This window comes from Salvelinus fontinalis, chromosome 10 (assembly GCF_029448725.1).
Source record: "Salvelinus fontinalis isolate EN_2023a chromosome 10, ASM2944872v1, whole genome shotgun sequence".
Lineage (NCBI taxonomy): Eukaryota > Metazoa > Chordata > Actinopteri > Salmoniformes > Salmonidae > Salvelinus > Salvelinus fontinalis.
In genome coordinates this window covers 8,860,514-8,880,689 of record NC_074674.1, presented here as the reverse complement: position 1 = coordinate 8,880,689, position 20,176 = coordinate 8,860,514, and the positions used below count along the sequence as shown (strand labels likewise).

Here is a 20,176-nt window from a genome sequence, read left to right as displayed (position 1 = left end):
CCTTCAAACTCATAGGAAAATCAACAAAAAAATCAGCCAAGACCTCAGCCAAGACCCAAGACCTCCACAAGTCTGGTTCATCCTTGGGAGCAATTTTCAAACGCCTGAAGGTACCACGTTCATCTATACAAACAATAGTACTCAAGTATAAACACCATGGGACCACGCAGCCGTCATACCGCTCAGGAAGGAGATGCATTCTGTCTCCTAGAGATGTACTAACGTACTTTGGTGCAAAAAGTGTAAATCAATCTCAGAACAACAGCAAAGGACCTTGTGAAGATGCTGGAGGAAACAGGTACAAAAGTATCTATATCCACAGGAAAACGAGTCCTATATCGACATAACCTGAAAGGCCGCTCGGCAAGGAAGAAGCCACTGCTCCAGAACCGCCATGAAAAAGCCAGACTACGGTTTGCAAATGCACATGGGGACAAAGATTGCACTTTTTTGAGAAATGTCCTCTGGTCTGATGAAATAAAAATGGAACTGTTTGGCCATAATGACCGTCGTTATGTTTGGAGGAAAAAGGGGGAGCTTGCAAGCCGAAGAAGACCATCACAACCAGGAAGCACGGGAGTGGCAGCATCATGTTGTGGGGGTGATTTGCTGCAGGAGGGACTGGTGCACTTCAAAGTAGATGGCATCATGAGGAAAGAAAATGATGTGGATATATTGAAGCCACATCTCAAGACATCAGCCAGGAAGTTAAAGCTTCGTTGCAAATGGGTCTTCCAACTGGACAATGACCCCAAGCATACTTCCAAATGTGTGGTAAAATGGCTTAAGGGCAACAAGGTCAAGGTATTGGAGTGGCCATCACAAAGCCCTGAACTCAATCCCATACAAAATGTGTGGGCAGAACTGAAAAAGTGTGTGCGAGCCAGGAGGCCTACAAACCTGACTCAGTTACACCAGCTCTGTCAGGAGGAATGGGCCAAAATTCACCCAACTTATTGTGGGAAGCTTGTGGAAGGCTACCAGAAATGTTTGACCCAAGTTAAACAATTTAAATCAATGCTACCAAATACTAATTGATTGTATGTAAACTTCTGACCCACTGGGAATGTGATGAAAGAAATAAAAGCTGAAATAAATCATTCTCTCTACTATTATTCTGACATTTCACATTCTTAAAATAAAGTGGTGATCCTAACTGACCTAATACAGTGAATGTTTACTATGACTAAATGTCAGGAATTGTGAAAAACTGAGTTTAAATGTATTTGGCTAAGGTGTATGGGTAAACTTCCGAATTCAACTGTATACGCCTGTTCTGAAAGGCCCCAGAGTCTGCAACACCACTAAGCAAGGGGCATCACCAAGCAAGCAGCACCATAAAGGCCAAGGAGCTCTCCAAACAGGTCAGAGACAACATTGTGGAGAAGTACATATCAGGGTTGGGTTATTAAAAATATCAAAAACTTTGAAAACCCCACACAGCACAATTAAATCATTATTCAAAAATTGAAAAATATGGCACCACAACAAACATGCCAAAGAAGGGTATTTATCAGAGAGGCAACAAAGAGACCAAAGATAACCCTGAAGGAGTTGAACATCTCCACAGCTGAGATTGGAGTATCTGTCCATAGGACCACTTTAAGCCGCACACTACACAGAGCTGGGCTTTGCGGAAGAGTGGCCAGAAAAAAAAGCCATTGGTTAAAGAAAAAAATAAGCAAACACATTTGGTGTTCGCCAAAAGGCATGTGGGAGACTCCCCAAAAATATGAAAGAGGGTACTCTGGTCAGATCAAACTAAAATTAAGCTTTTTGGCCATCAAGGAAAACGCTATGTCTGGCGCAAATTCAACACCTATCATTACCCCGAGAACGCCATACCCACAGTAAAGCATGGTGGTGGCAGCTTCATGCTGTGGGGATGTTATTCATCGGCAGGGACTGGAAAACTGGTCAGAATTAAAGGAATGATGGATGGCACTAAATACAGGGAAATTCTTGGGGGAAACCTGTCTCAGTCTTCCAGAGATTTGAGACTGGGACAGAGGTTCACATTCCGGCAGGACAATGACCCTAAGCATACTGCTAAAGCAACACTCGGGTGGTTTATGGGGAAACATTTAAATGTCTTGGAATGGCCTAGTCAAAGTCCAGACCTCGATCCAATTGAGAATATGTGGTATGATTTAAAAATTGCTGTACACCAGCGACACCCATCCGACTTGAAGGAGCCGGAACAGTTTTGCCTTGAAGAATGGGAAAAAGATGCCAAGCTTATAGAGACATACCAAGAGAATTGCAGATGTAATTGCTGAAAAAGGTGGCTCTACAAAGTTTTGAATTTGGGGGGTGAATAGTTATGCACACTCAAGTTTTTAGGTTTTTTGTCTTGTTTCTTGTTTGGACAATGACCCTAAGCATACTGATAAAGCAACACTCGAATGGTTTATGGGGAAACATTTAAATGTCTTGGAATGGCCTAGTCAAAGTCCAGACCTCGATCCAATTTACAATCTGTGGTATGACTTATAGATTGCTTTACACCAGTGGATATCAATGGGGTAGGCATGTTGTGTAAATCAAATGATGCAAACTCCCCAAAAATCTATTTTAATTCAAAGTTGTAAGGCAACAAAATAGGAACAATGCCAAGGAGGGTGAATACTTTCGCAAGCCACTGTATCCTATGAAAAGGAGAAAGGCCACAGTCTGGTTTCAGTTGTTAAGTTGTGATTTGAAATATTTGCTACACCAGAAGTGAATGGTTATCTGTAGGAGGAATGCATATGGTGGGGGTCAATTAAGGTTGGATATGAACCAGGGGCTTGGAATGTTACTGCGTACAGGAAAGGCAATCACATGGTTGAGGTCACTGATAAGGAGGGAGAGCTGTGGATTAGTGAGGAATGGGGGCCGAGGTCAGGTCAAGTCATATTAAGGGAGAAGGAACAGTTTATTACCCACATCACTAAAACTTCCTGTCTAGCAATAAAGAAGTAATGTTTAGAGAAAAGGAGGAGACTTCCTCTAAAGTGAGGTATATATACTTGTGCTGGTGGGATCATGTCTTTGTCCAGCTGTCTGACCCTTTGGGTGAATAAACTTGGTTTGAGCTTTTCATAGTTGTCCGGTAGTTTTTACTCTGTTTATTTAGAACCTGACACTAACCACTACATTTACTCCTTCATGAACACAAATCACAGCTTTGTTCATTCTAGAAGCAGAATGTATAAATTCAGCTCCTACCTGTTCACCGACCGCAAGTAGAACCTCCTCCACCTTAACTCCATTGTCAGGAACACACCTGAATCCATGCCGTATCGACAGCGTCTCCTCCGCCCTAGGCTGAGAAGCCATCGAGCACACCACACCGTTCAAACCCCAGGAAACTAAAAGTCTGTCCTCTTCCTCTCTAACTTTCAACAAAAACCATGGGTACCACTAAACTAACAGTGCGTTAACCCTACACCATAGGAAATACAAATTTAAAGAAAAGAAACAAGAAAATAAGTAAGGACAGAGCCCTCCACACGGCCTCTCAACTACAAAGCACTCCCAGCATGCACTGATGCACCACACGGCCTCCACAAGGCCTCTCAACTACAAAACACTCCCAGCATGCACTGATGGAGAGCGAGAGAGAGAGAGAGAGACAATTGCTTTGGTAATGTAAATATCTGTTTCCCATGCAAATAAAGCCATTTGAATGTAATTTAATTGAATGAGAAAGAGGGAGAAAGAGAAAGAGAAAGAGAGAGGAGAGATAAAGAGAAAAGAGATAGAGAAAGAGAGAGACAGAGACAAAGAGAAAGAAAAATAAGTCCTCAATTACACACCCACACAGCAACACGCATGCACGCACACATACACAGAGCCACAATCCTAATGTGTTCGTGTGTTTCAGATTTTTGTAAATCTAAACATCTGTTTCTTCCTACAGTGATCTGAGTGATACCAGCTGCATGTGTCCATATAGAACTCACTGACTCTACTGTACATACACATTAGAACAATCTAACACTGTAGTACTCGCTAAAGCCACTGCCCAGCTTATGCTTACATGCATGCACACACACGTATGCACACGTACCGTCCTCAAAGTAAGCAGCAAACCCTGATGGCTTAAAAGGAAAATCTCCTCTCCATCTGTCACTGTTTGTCTCTCTCTCTCTCTCAGCTATAGCTGCACACAATTCAGAACCATGGACAGCTCTAAAAGCAGGTTTCAGAACCATGGACAGCTCTAGAACTAGTGTTCCGTCCCTACCTTAATTTAGCACTAGTATAGTGCATTTTTGGTTGCGTGTGTGTGGTTTGGTTTTACCAGAAGTCCTCACAAGGATAGTAAAACAAGGAAAATTGTGAACATTTTGCCAGTCCCCAAAAGGAAAACGTTTTTTTAGGTTTAGGAGTGAGGGTAACAATTAGGGTTAGGGATTAGGAGTTAGGGTTAGGTTTAGGTTTAGTTTTAGGGTTAAGGTTAGGTTAAGGGTTAGGGTTAGCGTTAGGATCTTGAATGGAAATCAATTGTTTGTTCTCCACTAAGGCTGTTACAGTGACCGTATTACCACCACACTGGCAGCCACAAGTCATGACAGCAGTCAAATTCCACATGACCGCTTAGTCAAGGTAACTAGGCTTCTCCAAGCTCTGAGGCTGCCGATGGTCATTAGTAGCCTACCAAACTTGCTAACTGCCTGGTACTCAGCACTCTCTTGTCGCTCTAATTACTCTGACGTCAATGCAAAAGTTTTTCAAAAATCTAATCAAACACTTCATGAGAGCCCATGAGCTCATGTTGCACAATATTTCTGTAAGCTATGCAATGGTGTGAGAAAGCAGAGTTTTGATGGCCTCTGTTAAAAAGAGGAGGATCCCATCAGCTTTATATAGGCTATGCCTGCTATATTGATGTATCAACTTTCCTAATATTAAGCACATTACTTTTGCTTTACAACAGGAGTATGGCTTCCCTGGCTGGCATGAAAATGAACCACGGGAAAAGCGTCCTCCATTCGCTATTTAAGTGCATAGATGACATGTATTTTTTTCTCCAATCCGAGACAGGTGCCTGATAATGGTCCATTCAAAATCAAAACTGAATTCACACATACACTACCGTTCAAAAGTTTGGCGTCACTTAGAAATGTCCTAGTTCTTGAAAGAAAAGCAAATAAAGTGAACACATTGTTAGTGTTCAACATGACTATTCTACACGGAAACAGCAGATTCTTTAATGGAATATCTACATAGGCGTACAGAGGTCCATTATCAGCAACCTTCACTCCTGTGTTCCAATGGCACATTGTGTTAGCTAATCCAAGTGTGTCATTTTAAAAGGCTAATTGATGTTAGCACTGTATGTTAGCACTGCTGAAAACTGTTGTTCTGATTAAAGAAGCAATACAATTGGCCTTCTTTAGACTACTTGAGTATCTGGAGCATCAGAATTTGTGGGTTCAATTACAGGCTCAAAATGGCCAGAAACAAAGAACTTTCTTCTGAAACTCTATTCTTGTTTTGAGAAATTAAGGTTGTTCCATGCGAGAAATTGCCAAGAAACTGACGATCTCGTACAACGCTGTGTACGACTTTCTTCACAGAACAGAGCAAACTGTCTCTAACCAGAATAGAAAGAGGAGTGGGAGGCCCTGGTGCACAACTGAGCAAGAGGACAAGTACATTAGAGTGTCTAGTTTGAGAAACAGACTTCTCACAAGTCCTCAACTGGCAGCTTCATTAAATAGTACCCGCAAAACACCAGTCTCAACGTCAACAGTGAAGAGGTGACTCCAGGATGCTGGCCTTCTAGGCAAAGTTGCAAAGAAAAAGCCATATCTCAGACTGGCCAATAAAAAGATAAAATTAAGATGAGCAAAATAACACAGACACTGGACAGAGAAAGATTAGAAAAAAGTATTATGAACAGACGCATCTAAGTTTGAGGTGTTCTGATCACAAAGAAGAACATTCGTGAGACGCAGAAAAAAATGAAAAGATGCTGGAGGAGTGCTTGATGCCATCTGTCAAGCATGGTGGAGGCAATATGACGGTCTGGGGGTGCTTTGGTGGTGGTAAAGTGGGAGATTTGTACAGGGTAGAAGGGATCTTGAAGAAGGAAGGCTATGACTCCATTTTGCAGCGTCATGCCATACCCTGTGGACGGCTCTTAATTGGAGCCAATTTCCTCCTACAACAGGACAATGACTCAAAGCACAGCTCCAAACTATGCAAGAACTACTTAGGGAAGAAGCAGTCAGCTGGTATTCTGTCTATAATGGAGTGGCCAGCACAGTCACCGGATCTCAACCCTATTGAGCTGTTGTGGGAGCAGCTTGACCGTATGGTACGTAAGAAGTGCCCATCAAGCCAATCCAACTTGTGGGAGGTGCTTCAGGAAGCATGGGGTGAAATCTCTTCAGATTACCTCAACAAATTGACTAGAATGCCAAAGGTCTGCAACGCTTTAATTGCTGCAAATAGAGGATTCTTTGACGAAAGCAAAGTTTGAAGGACACAATTATAATTTCAATTAAAAATCATTATTTATAACCTTGTCAACGTCTTATTTACTTATTTACTATTTATTTTGCAACTCATTTCATGTATGTTTCAATGGAAAACAAGGACATTTCTAAGTGACGCCAAACTTTTGAAAGGTAGTGTATAGTATTTAATATATGTAAAGAGAACATTACATAAAGAATAGTCTGATGGGTGACAATATTAGCCTATCACTTGTGAATGATATATTATCAACTGTGATGATGCCCAGCTTGTGTGCAGTAAGGCAAGAAACAGCGCATGCCTTTTTTAGCGACTTTTTCAAATCACATCTCATGTAGCCTAGACATAAGCCAATATGTTTTGATAAGGTTTGTATCACTAAAGTGACCAAATAATTTCTTGAAATTAAGCAAATTAATACGCTTTACAACCAGAGTAGAGCCTAACTGGAATACATATGAGGCGCGTGAAGTTTCAAGTTTGGGGAAAATAATTTATCATAAAAACGCACCTTTAGAATAAAGCGTTACATGCATAATCACCTTTGAGGTCACAGTAGGCGCTTACACCCTACTGCCGTGTGCTAATTGCTGCGCTTACACCCTACTGCCGTGTGCTAATTGCTGCGCTTACAACCTACTGCCGTGTGCTAATTGCTGCGCTTATACCCTACTGCCGTGTGCTAATTGCTGCGCTTATACCCTACTGCCGTGTGCTAATTGCTGCGCTTATACCCTACTGCCGTGTGCTAATTGCTGCGCTTATACCCTACTGCCGTGTGCTAATTGCTGCGCTTATAATGTGAAGAAATAGCCTAATAGTTATCAACGGGTTAAGCTAAATGTTTTTGATCTGTAGCATCAGCCTCGTTGCTTTTAAAAGGTTTTTTGATTCAACGGTTGTATTAATTTGGGATCTATTACGAGCCATGTGAGTGAGAGGTGCTTCGGAGCATGGTAGCCGGGAGAAAGGCGTTATAAGCATTATATTCAGCCCAAGGTTCACAACGGCCACTTTGGCCACAAGAGGAATGGATTTTTTTAGGGGGCATTACGGCCACACAAGGGGGATGCCTCTGGGAAATTCGAGGCCTGGTGAGAATATTATCAAGTGCTTGTCAAATTGTGAATGAGAGACTGATGAAGTGTGTGCAGTCCACACAAGAAACAAATCAGAGCTCATGTCTTTCATGCAAGTGTTTTCAAATAATCATTGGAGTCGCAGCCTTAGAATGTATTTAGAATCAAAGCATCAACGTTTGCATCACAACTAAAGTTGCATTAATAACTCTAAATGAAGCATATAGGAGGACCAGTTTCTTTGTTAACCGCTCAACACAGAATAGCATGTGCGCACTTCCCTGGAAATCGGTTGGAGGAAATATCCTCTCTATTTTATTCAGCTTTGTTCAATTGTATTCTCCATATTATAAAACAAGTTTAAAATAATGCCATGGAATACTAAGGAAATCTTGTCTGCTAAATGAGCTAGTGTAGCCCACAGCTGTATGGCATAGCCAGATCAGGACCTAACACAAGGACAACTATTCGGTAGTTGTATGCTATTCTGTTCTTCTGAAATAGACCACATTTTTTTCATGTTTCTTTAGACCTGTCTAAAATAAATAATGGATTTATTGTGATGGTATAGGCTATATTACATGGATTTATTAGACTTTTTAAAATGTATACGTTCCAAAGGTCTGCATCAGTGGCTCGTAGGCTGTGTGTGGAAGCCAGGACTTGTAACTTGTTTACGTGAATTAGCGGTCTATTACTGCGAGATTGCAATTTATTTGCTTGACAATCACCGGCTGACAAAATGTAATGACCGCCACAGTCCTAGTACCCACAAGGATAGTAAAACAAAGTTGTGTGTGTGTGCGTGAGTGTGAGTGTGTGTGTGTGAGTGGGTGTGTGAGTGGGTGTGTGTGTGTGTGTGTGTGTGTGTGTGTGTGTGTGTGTGTGTGTGTGTGTGTGTGTGTGTGTGTGTGTGTGTGTGTGTGTGTGTGTGTGTGTGTGTGTGTGTGTGTGTGTGTGTGTGTGTCTATAATACTATGGTGTCTCTCATTCAGGATGGACTGATGCTGATCAGATAAGAAGATTATCACTCAGTGAGACCTGCTCTTACAGTAGAATATGACACACACACACACACACACACACACACACACACACACACACACACACACACACACACACACACAAAGATTATCACTCCATGAGACCTGCTCTTACAGTAGAATATGACACACACACACACACACACACACACACACACACAAGATTATCACTCCATAGGACCTGCTCTTACAGTAGAATATGACACACACACACACACACACACACACACACATTAATCAACATCAATATTACAGTAATGAAACATCCAGGGTTAGCCAAAAGCTCATTTGCACCCGTAGTTCCAGGGCAGCTAAGGACAATTACACAGTCACAATACACATACTAATAAAAACAAAACAACATACAAATAATCAAATAATATATCATTCTAACAACAACAACAACAACAACACTATCATCAACTGTCATCTTAGATATGAGGAACCACAGATAACTCATGTGTACAGATTTGGATAGATTTGAGCCATGCTTTAAATTTACATTTAAAAGTACAATAATCAGTGCAGCTTCTCAAGTCCGTGGGCGTTGTATTCCAGTATATTGTAGCTCTAACAGAGAAGGCCGATTGGCCCGAGTTTACTGTGTGGAAAAGGGACAAGGCAATCCTCTCTAGTTACTGCCCTTGTTAGTCTGGAGTTGCTTTCCTTGAGCATGACCTGCCGGTTCATAGGGGTGGAGGGGCAAGACCATGGAGGATCTGAAAGACAAGGCTTGCATCTATAGTGCCTTTGGAAAGTATTCAGACCCCTTGACTTTTAACCAAAATATTTTTACGTTACAGCCTTATTCTAAAATGGATGAAATAAAGCATTGTTCTCAGCAACCTACACACAATACCCCATACAGACAAAGCGAAAACAGGTTTTCAGAAATACCTTCTTTACATAAGTATTCAGACCATTTGCTTTGAGACTCGAAACTGAGCTCAGGTGCTTTTTTCCATTGATAATCCTTGAGATGTTTCTATAACTTGATTGGAGTCCACATGTGGTAAATTCAATGGATTAGACATGATTTGGAAAGGCACACACCTGTCTATATAAGGTCCTACAGTTGACAGTCTATGTCAGAGCAAAAACCAAGCCATGGAAGGAAGTGGAAGGAATTGTCCGTAGAGATCCAAGAGAGGATTGTGATGAGGCAGATATGTAGGGAAGGCTGGCAAAACATTTCTGAAGCAATGAAGATCCCCAAGAACACAGTGGCCTCCATCATTCTTAAATGGAAGACGTTTTGAAACCACCAAAGATTCTTCCTAGAGCTGTCCGCCCAGCCAAACTGAGCTATCGGGGGAGAAGGGCCTTGGTCACTCTAACTGAGCTCTAGAGTTCCTCTGTGGACATGAGAGAACCTTCCAGAAAGACAAACATCTCTGCAGCACTCCAAAAATCAATATTTCATGGTAGAGTAGCCAGACGGAAGCAAGTTCGCAGTAAAAGCCACATGACAGCACACTTGGAGTTTGCCAAAAGGCACCTAAAGAGTCTCAGACCATGAGAAACAAGATTCTCTGGTCAGATGAAACCAAGATTGAACTATTTGACCTGAATGACAAGTGTCCCGTCTGGAGGAAACCTGGCACCATCCCTATGGTGAAGCACGGTGGTGGCAGCATCATACTGTGGGGATGTTTTTCAGTGGCAGGGACTGGGAGACTCGTCAGGATCAAGGCAAAGATGAACGGCGCAAAGTACAGAAAATCCTTGATGAAAACATGCTACAGAACACTGAGAACCTCAGACTGGGTTGAAGGTTCACCTTCCAATAGGACAACGACCCTAAGCACACAGCAAAGACAACGCAGGAGTGGCTTCGGGACAAGTCTTGGAATGTCCTTGAGTGGCCCAGCCAGAGCCCAGACTTGAACCCAACTAAACATCGCTGGAGAGACCTGGAAATAACTGTGCAGCAACACTCTCCATCCAACCTGACAGAGCTTGAGAGGATCTGCAGAGAAGAATGAGAGAAACTCCCCAAATTCAGGTGTGCCAATCTTGTCAGTTTCATACTCAAGAAGAATCGAGGCTGTAATCGCTGCTAAAAGTGCTTCAACAAAGTACTGAGTAAAGGGTCTGAATACTTACAGTATGTAAATGTTATATTTCTGTTTGTTTTTTATTATACATTTACAAAAATGTCATCAACCTGTTTTTGCTTTGTCAATATGGGCTATTGTGTGTAGATTGATGAGGGGAAAAAACAATTTAATCAATTTTAGAATAAGGCTGTAACGTAACAAAATGTGGAAAAAGTCAGGGGGTCTGAATAATTTCTGAATGCACTGTATATATATGTGATGAGATATATAGACATTATGGACAGTATATTTATAGAATATATAGCATATCTGAAGAATACATAGGATAGAATAGTATATGTACAGCAATAGTTCAATAGGATGGACTTGACTAAAATACAGTATTAAACAGATGAAGTGGGTTAAACAGCATGTAAACATTATTTAAGTGACCAAGGTACCATTGTTAAAGTTACCAGTGATTCCATGTCTATGTATGTAGGGCATCAGCCTCTAAGGTACAGGGTTGAGTAATCGGGTGGTAGCTGGCTCGTTGTGACTATTTAACAGTCTGATGGGCTTGAGATAGACTGTTTTTCAGTCTCTCTGTCCCAGCTTTGATGCACTTGTACTGACCTCGCCTTCTGGATGATAGCGGGGTGAACAGGCCGTGGCTCGGGTGGCTGAAGTCCTTGATGATCTTTTTGACCTTCCTGTGACACCGGGTGCTGTAGATGTCCTGGAGGGCAGGTAGTGTGCCCCCAATGATGCATTGGGCAGACCGCACCACCCTCTGGAGAGCCTTGCGGTTGCGGGCAGTGCAGTTGCCGTACCAGGCAAGTTCCAAGTTCCAAGTTCCTCTCAATGGTGCATCTGTGAAGGTTTGTGAGGGTGTCAGGGGCCAAGCCAAATTTCTTAAGCCTCGTGAGGTTGAAGAGGCGCTGTTGGGCCTTCTTCACCACACTGTCTGTGTGGGTGGACCATTTCAGATTTTCAGTGATGTGTACGCTCAGGAACTTGAATATTTTTTCACCTTCTCCACTGTGGTCCTGTCGATGTGGATGGGGGCGTGCTCCCTCTGCTGTCTCCTGAAGTCCACGATCTGCTCCTTAGTTTTGTTGACTTTGATGGAGAGGTCATTTTCCTGGCACCACTCCTGCAGGACCCTCACCTCCTCCCTCTAGACTGCCTCATCACTGTTGGTAATCAAGTCTACTACTGTTGTGTTGTCTGCAAACTTTTTTTTTATTTTTATTATTTTTGATTTAACCAGGTAGGCTAGTTGAGAACAAGTTCTCATTTAAAGTCTAAAAAAAGACTATATACAGTGTGTGCAAATGAGCTAGGACAAGGGGAGTTAGGCAATAAACAGGCCATAGTGGTGAAATTATTACAATATAGCAAATTTAACACTGGGGTGATAGATGTGCAGAAGATGAGTGTGCAAGTAGCGGTACTGGGTGCAAAGGAGAAAAATAAATCAAATAAATAACAATATGGTGATGAGGTAGTTGGATGGGCTATTTACAGATGGGCTATGTACAGGTGCAGTGAGCTGTGAGCTGCTCTGACAGCTGGTGCATAAAGCTAGTGAGGGAGATATGAGTCTCCAGGTTCAGTGATTTTTGCAGTTCGTTCCAGTCATTGGCAGCAGAGAACTGGAAAGAAAGGTGGCCGAAGGGGGAATTGTTCTTGGGGGTGACCAGTGAAATATACCTGCTGGAGCGCATGCTGCGGGTGGGTACTGCTATGGTGACCAGTGAGCTGAGATAAGACGGGGCTTTACCTAGCAAAGACTTATAGATGACCTGGAGCCAGTGGGTTTGGTGACGGATAAGAAGCGAGGGCCAGCCAACGAGAGCATAAAAGTCTCAGTGCTGGGTATTACATGGGTCTTTGGTGAAAAAACGGATGGCACTGTGATAGACTGCATCCAATTTGCTGAGTAGAGTGTTGGAGGCTATTTTGTAAATGACATCGCCGAAGTCAAGGATTGGTAGGATAGTCAGTTTTACTATGATATATTTGGCAGCATGAGTGAAGGAGGCTTTGTTGCGAAATAGGAAGCCGATTCTAGATTTAATTTTGGGTTGGAGATGCTTAATGTTAGTCTGGAAGGAGAGTTTACAGTCTAACCAGACACCTAGGTATTTGTAGTTGTCCACATATTCTGAGTCAGTACTGTCCAGAGTAGTGATTCTGGACGGGTGGGTAGGTGTGAGCAGCGATCGGTTGAAGAGAATGCATTTAGTTTTGCTTGCATTTAAGAGCAGTTGGAGGCCACGGAAGGAGAGTTGTATGGCATTGAAGCTCGTCTGGAGGTTAGTTAACATAGTGTCCAAAGATGGGCCAGAGGTATACAAAATGGTGTCATCTGCGTAGAGGTGGGTCAGAGAATCACCAGCAGCAAGAGCAACATCATTGATGTATACAGAAAACAAAGTCGGCCCGAGAATTGAACCCTGTTGCACCCCCATAGAGACTGCCAGAGGTCCGGACAACAGGCCCTCCTAATTGACACACTGAACTCTGAGAGTAGTTGGTGAACCAGGTGAGGCAGTCATTTGAGAAACCAAGGATGTCGAATCTGCCGATAAGAATGTGGTAAAAGACAGAGTCGAAAGCCTTTGCCAGGTCAATGAATATGGCTGCACAGTATTGTCTCTTATCGATGGCGGTTATGATATCGTTTAGGACCTTGAGCGTGGCTGAGGTACACCCATGACCAGCTCGGAAACCAGATTGCATAGCGGAGAAGGTACGGTGGGATTCGAAATGGTCGGTAATCTGTTTGTTAACTTGGCTTTCGAAGACCTTAGAAAGATAGGGTAGGATAGATATGGGTCTGTAGCAGTTTGGGTCTAGAGTGTCTCCCCCTTTGAAGAGGGGGATGACCGCGGCAGCTTTCCAATCTTTGTAAATCTCAGACGATACGAAAGAGAGGTTAAACAGGCTAGTAGTAGGGGTTGCAACAATTTTGGCAGATAATTTTAGGAAGAGAGGGTCCAGATTGTCTAGCCCTGCTGATTTGTAGGGGACCAGATTTTGCAGCTCTTTCAGAAGATCAGCTATCTGGATTTGGGTGAAGCAGAAATGGGGGAAACTTGGGCAAGCTGCAGTGAGGGGTGCAGGGCTGTTGACCGGGGTAAGGGTAGCCAGGTGGAAAGCATGGCCAACCATAGAAAAAACCTTATTGAAATTCTCAATTATCGCGGATTTATCGGTGGTGACAGTGTTTCCTAGCCTCAGTGCAGTGGGGAGCTGGGAGGAGGTGCTCTTATTCTCCATAGACTTTAGTGTCCCAGAACTTTTTGGAGTTAGTGCTACAGAATGCAAATTTCTGTTTGAAAAAGCTAGCCTTTGCTTTCTTAACTGACTGTGTACATTGGTTCCTAACTTCTCTGAAAAGTTGAATATCGCGGGGGCTATTCGATGCTAATGCAGTACGCCACAGGATGTTTTTGTGCTGGTCAGGGGCAGTCAGGTGGTCAAGGGCTATATCTGTTCCTGGTTCTCCCTTTTTTGAATGGGGCATGCTTATTTAAGATGGTGAGGAAAGCACTTTTAAAGAATAACCAGGCATCCTCTGACGGAATGAGGTCAATATCCTTCCAGGATACCCGGGCCAAGTCGATTAGAAAGGCCTGCTCGCTGAAGTGTTTTAGGGAGCGTTTGACCGTGATGAGGGGTGTTCGCTTGACCGCAGACCCGTTACGGACGCAGGCAATGAGGCAGTGATCGCTGAGATCCTGGTTGAAGACAGCAGAGGTGAATTTGGAGGGCAGGTTGGTTAGGATGATATCTATGAGGGTGCCCATGTTTACGTATTTGGGGTGGTACCTGGTGGGTTCATTGATAATTTGTGTAAGATTGAGAGCATCAAACTGAGATTGTAGCATGGCCAGAGTGTTAAACATGTCCCAGTTTAGGTCGCCTAGCAGCACGAACTCTGAATATAGATGGGGGCAATCAATTCACATATGGTGTCCAGGGCACAGCTGGGGCAGAGGGTGGTCTATAGCAAGTGGCAACGGTAAGAGAATTGTTTCTGGAGAGGTGCATTTTTAAAAGTAGAAGCTCGACTTGTTTGGGCACAGCCCTGGATAGTAAGACAGAACACTGCAGGCTATCTCTGCAGTAGATTGCAACACCGCCCCCTTTGGCAGTTCTATCTTGTCGAAAATGTTATAGTTAGGGATGGAAATTTCAGGGGTTTTGGTGGTCTTCCTAAGCCAGGATTCAGACACGGCTAGGACATCCGAGTTGGCAGAGTGTGCTAGGGCAGTGAATAAAACAAACTTAGGGAGGAGGCTTCCAATGTTAACATGCACAATATCAAGGCTTTTACGGTTAAAGAAGTCAACAAATGAGAGCGCCTGGGGAATGGGAGTGGAGCTAGGCACTGCAGGGCCTGGATTAACCTCTACATCACCAGAGGAACAGAGGGGGAGTAGGATAAGGGTAAGGCTAAAGGCTAAAAGAACTGGTCGTCTAGTATGTTCAGAACAGAGAGTAAAAGGAGCAGATTTCTGGGCACGGTAGAATAGATTCAAGGCATAATGTACAGACAAAGGTATGGTAGGATGTGAATACAATGGAGGTAAACCTGTGCATAGAGTGACGATGAAAGAGATATTGTCTGTAGAAATATCATTTAAACCAGGTGATGTCACCGCATGTGTGGGAGGTGGAACTAAAGTGTTAACTAAGGCATATTGAGCAGGGCTAGAGGCTCTACAGTGAAATAAGGCAACTTGATGATTGAGTTGGAAGCATGCGTGAACAGAGAGTACAGGAGGGGGCTCAGCATACACCCTTGTGGGGACCCTGTGTTGCAGTGTGATGGCGATTGCCTCCGTGTATCTATTAGGGCGGTATGCAAATTGCTGTGGGTCAAGGGTGCCGAGGTAAGGTGGTGATATGATCCTTGACTAGTCTCTCAAAGCACTTCATGATGACAGAAGTGAGTGCTACGGGGGCGATAGTCATTTAGTTCAGCTACCTTTGCTTTCTTGGGTACAGGAACAATGGTGGACATATTGACACAAGTGGAAACAGCAGTCTGAGATAGGGAGATTGAATATGTCCGTAAACACTCTAGCCAGCTGGTCTGCGCATGCTGAGAGGACGCGGCTAGCGTGTGTGTGTGTGTGTGTGTGTGTGTGTGTGTGTGTGTGTGTGTGTGTGTGTGTGTGTGTGTGTGTGTGTGTGTGTGTGTGTGTGTGTGTGTGTGTCTAGGGCTGTGCAGTGACATCCAGACAGACTGAATACAGCAGCCTTCTATTGGTTAATAGAGCGTGGTAAAGAAAGACAGACAGACAGATGGACGGATGGACAGACACAGACACACACACAGAGACACACAGAGACACTAAATGATGTGCCAGTCGGCCTGCCCTAAATTCTGATTCAGATGGTTGATTGCAGATGGATGGCTGGTACCGAGTCATTACCTGTTCTGGCCTTGAACACACACACTCACACTGAGTGAATCGAGAGGGAGGCACATCACCGTTGTGTGTGTGTGTGTGTGTGTGTGTGTGTGTGTGTGTGTGTGTGTGTGTGTGTGTGTGTGTGTGTGTGTGTGTGTGTGTGTGTGTGTGTGTGTGTGTGTGTGTGTGTGTGTGTGTGTGTGTGTGTGTGTTTGAGTGAGTATCATTATATTACCATCAGCCATAGAGCATAATTGATTAACATGAAGGACTGAAGGAGATTAGGATAGGCAGACAGTATGAAAGAGATAGAGAGAGGAGAGGTGGAGATAAAGAGAGGAGAAGTAGAGAGAGGAGAGATAGAGGTAGAGATGGAGAGAGGAGAGAGTGGGGAGAGGTAGAGATAGAGAGAGGAGAGGTAGAGATAGCGATAGGAAGAGAGAGGAGAGGAGAGGTAGAGATGGAGTGGGGAGGGGAAGAGATAGCGATAGGAAGAGAGAGGAGAGGAGAGGTGGAGGAGAGAGAGGAGGGGAGAGGTAGAGATAGAGAGAGGGGAGAGGTAGAGATAGAGAGAGGGGGGAGGTAGAGATAGAGAGAGGGGAGAGGTAGAGATAGAGAGAGGGGAGAGGTAGAGATAGAGAGAGGGGAGAGGTGGAGATAGAGAGAGGGGAGAGGTAGAGATAGAGAGAGGGGAGAGGTAGAGATAGAGAGAGGGGATAGGTAGAGATAGAGAGAGGGGAGAGGTAGAGATAGAGAGAGGGGAGAGGTATAGATAGAGATGGAGAGGTATAGATAGAGATAGAGAGGGGAGAGGTAGAGATGGAGATGGAAAGGTAGAGAGAGGAGAGGTAGAGGTAGAGATAGAGAGGAGAGGTATCGATAGAGGGAAGAGGTAGAGATAGAGATGGAGAGGTATAGATAGAGAGGGGAGAGGTAGAGGGGGAGAGGGGAGAGGCATAGAGAGGAGAGGTAGAGATAGAGAGGAGAGGTAGAGATAGAGAGGAGACGTAGAGATAGAGAGGGGAGAGGTAGAGATAGAGAGGAGAGGTAGAGAGAGGAGAGGTAGAGAGGGGAGAGGTAGAGATAGAGAGGGGAGAGGTAGAGATGGAGATGGAGAGGTATAGATAGAGAGGGGAGAGGTAGAGGGGGAGAGGGGAGAGGCAGAGAAAGGAGAGGTAGAGATAGAGAGAGGAGAGGTAGAGAGAGGAGAGGTAGAGATAGAGAGAGGGGAGAGGTAGAGATAGAGAGAGGGGAGAGATAGAGAGAGGGGAGAGGTAGAGATAGAGAGAGGGGAGAGGTAGAGATAGAGAGAGGGGAGAGGTAGAGATAGAGAGAGGGGAGAGGTAGAGATGGAGATAGAGAGGGGAGAGGTATAGATAGAGAGCGGCGCGGTAGAGATAGAGAGGAGAGGTAGAGATAGAGAGGAGAGGTAGAGATAGAGAGGAGAGGTAGAGATAGAGAGGAGAGGTAGAGAGAGGAGAGGTAGAGATAGAGAGGGGAGAGGTAGAGATAGAGAGGGGAGAGGTAGAGATGGAGATGGAGAGGTATCGATAGAGGGGGAGAGGGGAGAGGTAGAGAGGGGAGAGGTAGAGAGAGGAGAGGTAAAGAGAGGAGAGGTAAAGAGAGGAGAGGTAGAGAGAGGAGAGGTAGATAGAGGAGAGGTAGAGGTAGAGATAGAGAGGAGAGGTAGAGATAGAGAGGAGAGGTAGAGATAGAGAGGGGAGGTAGAGATAGAGAGGGGAGAGGTAGAGATAGAGATGGAGAGGTATAGATAGAGAGGGGAGAGGTAGAGGGGGAGAGGGGAGATGTAGAGAGAGGAGAGGTAGAGATAGAGAGGGGACAGGTAGAGATAGAGAGGAGAGGTAGAGATCGCGATAGAGGGGACAGGTAGAGATAGAGAGGAGAGGTAGAGATGGCGATAGAGAGAGGAGAGGTACAGAGAGGAGAGGTAGAGATGGAGAGGGGAGAGGTAGAGAGAGAGGAGAGGTAGAGATAGAGAGGTATAGATAGAGATGTAGAGGTAGAGAGCGGCGCGGTAGAGATAGAGAGGAGAGGTAGAGATCGAGAGGGGAGAGGTAGAGATAGAGAGGTATAGATAGAGATGTAGAGATAGAGAGAGGAGAGGTAGAGATAGAGAGGGGACAGGTAGACATAGAGAGGAGAGGTAGAGATGGAGATAGAGAGAGGAGAGGTAGAGAGAGGAGAGGTAGAGATGGAGAGGGGAGAGGTAGAGATAGAGAGGAGAGGTAGAGATAGAGAGGTATAGATAGAGATGTAGAGGTAGCGAGAGAAGAGGTAGAGATAGAGAGAGGAGAGGTAGAGATAGAGATAGAGATAGAGAGAGGAGAGGTAAAGATAGAGAGAGGAGAGGTAGAGAGAGGAGAGGTAGAGATAGAGATGGAGAGGGGACAGGTAGAGATAGAGAGGGGACAGGTAGAGATAGAGAGGAGAGGTAGAGATAGAGAGGGGACACGTAGAGATAGAGAGGAGAGGTAGAGATAGAGAGGGGACAGGTAGAGATAGGGAGGATAGGTAGAGATAGAGAGAGGAGAGGTAGAGATAGAGAGAGGAGAGGTAGAGATAGAGAGGGGACAGGTAGAGATAGAGAGGAGAAGTAGAGATAGAGAGGACAGGTAGAGATAGAGAGGACAGGTAGAGATAGAGAGGAGAGGTATAGGTAGAGAGAGGAGAGGTAGAGAGAGGAGAGGTAGAGATAGAGGAGAGGTATAGATAGAGAGAGAGAGGTAGAGGTAGAGAGAGGGAGGAGAGGTAGAGATAGAGAGGAGAGGTAGAGATAGAGAGGTAGAGATAGAGATAGAGAGAAGAGAGGTAGAGATAGAGAGAGGAGAGGTAGAGAGAGGAGAGGTAGAGATAGAGGAGAGGTATAGATAGAGAGAGAGAGGTAGAGGTAGAGAGAGGGAGGAGAGGTAGAGATAGAGAGGAGAGGTAGAGATAGAGATAGAGAGGGAACAGGTAGAGATAGAGAGGAGATGTAGAGATAGAGAGGGGACAGGTAGAGATAGAGAGGAGAAGTAGAGATAGAGAGGGGACAGGTAGAGGTAGAGAGGAGAGGTATAGATAGAGAGAGGAGAGGTAGAGAGAGGAGAGGTAGAGATAGAGGAGAGGTATAGATAGAGAGGTAGAGGTAGAGAGAGGGAGGAGAGGTAGAGATAGAGAGGAGAGGTAGAGATAGAGAGGTAGAGATAGAGAGGGGACAGGTAGAGATAGAGAGGAGAGGTAGAGATGGAGATAGAGAGAGGAGAGGTAGAGATGGAGAGGGGAGAGGTAGAGATAGAGATGAGAGGTAGAGATAGAGAGGTAGAGATAGAGATAGAGAGAAGAGAGGTAGAGATAGAGAGAGGAGAGGTAGAGAGAGGAGAGGTAGAGATAGAGGAGAGGTATAGATAGAGAGAGAGAGGTAGAGAGAGGGAGGAGAGGTAGAGATAGAGAGGAGAGGTAGAGATAGAGAGGTAGAGATAGAGATAGAGAGAAGAGAGGTAGAGATAGAGAGAGGAGAGGTAGAGAGAGGAGAGGTAGAGATAGAGATAGAGAGGGGACAGGTAGAGATAGAGAGGAGATGTAGAGATAGAGAGGGGACAGGTAGAGATAGAGAGGAGAAGTAGAGATAGAGAGGGGACAGGTAGAGATAGAGAGGAGAGGTATAGATAGAGAGAGGAGAGGTAGAGAGAGGAGAGGTAGAGATAGAGGAGAGGTATAGATAGAGAGGTAGAGGTAGAGAGATGGAGGAGAGGTAGAGATAGAGAGGAGAGGTAGAGATGGAGAGGTAGAGATAGAGAGGGGACAGGTAGAGATAGAGAGGAGAGGTAGAGATGGAGATAGAGAGAGGAGAGGTAGAGATGGAGAGGGGAGAGGTAGAGATAGAGATGAGAGGTAGAGATAGAGAGGTATAGATAGAGATGTAGAGTTAGAGATAGAAAGGTAGAGGTAGAGAGAGGAGAGAGAGATAGGAGAGGTAGAGAGAGGAGAGGTAGAGATAGAGAGAGGAGAGGTAGAGATAGAGATAGAGAGAGGAGAAGTAGAGATAGAGAGAGGAGAGGTATAGATAGAGATAGAGAGAGGAGAAGTAGAGATAGAGAGAGGAGAGGTAGAGG

The 20,176-nt window shown here is 44.5% G+C and overlaps 1 protein-coding gene across 1 annotated transcript in view; it reads right to left on the bottom strand.

Moving 5' to 3' along the window:
- Window positions 1-20,176, bottom strand: part of LOC129863578 (reticulon-4 receptor-like 1) — a 279,951-nt gene that overhangs the window by 184,606 nt on the left and 75,169 nt on the right. The gene's annotated exons all lie outside the window — the stretch shown is intronic.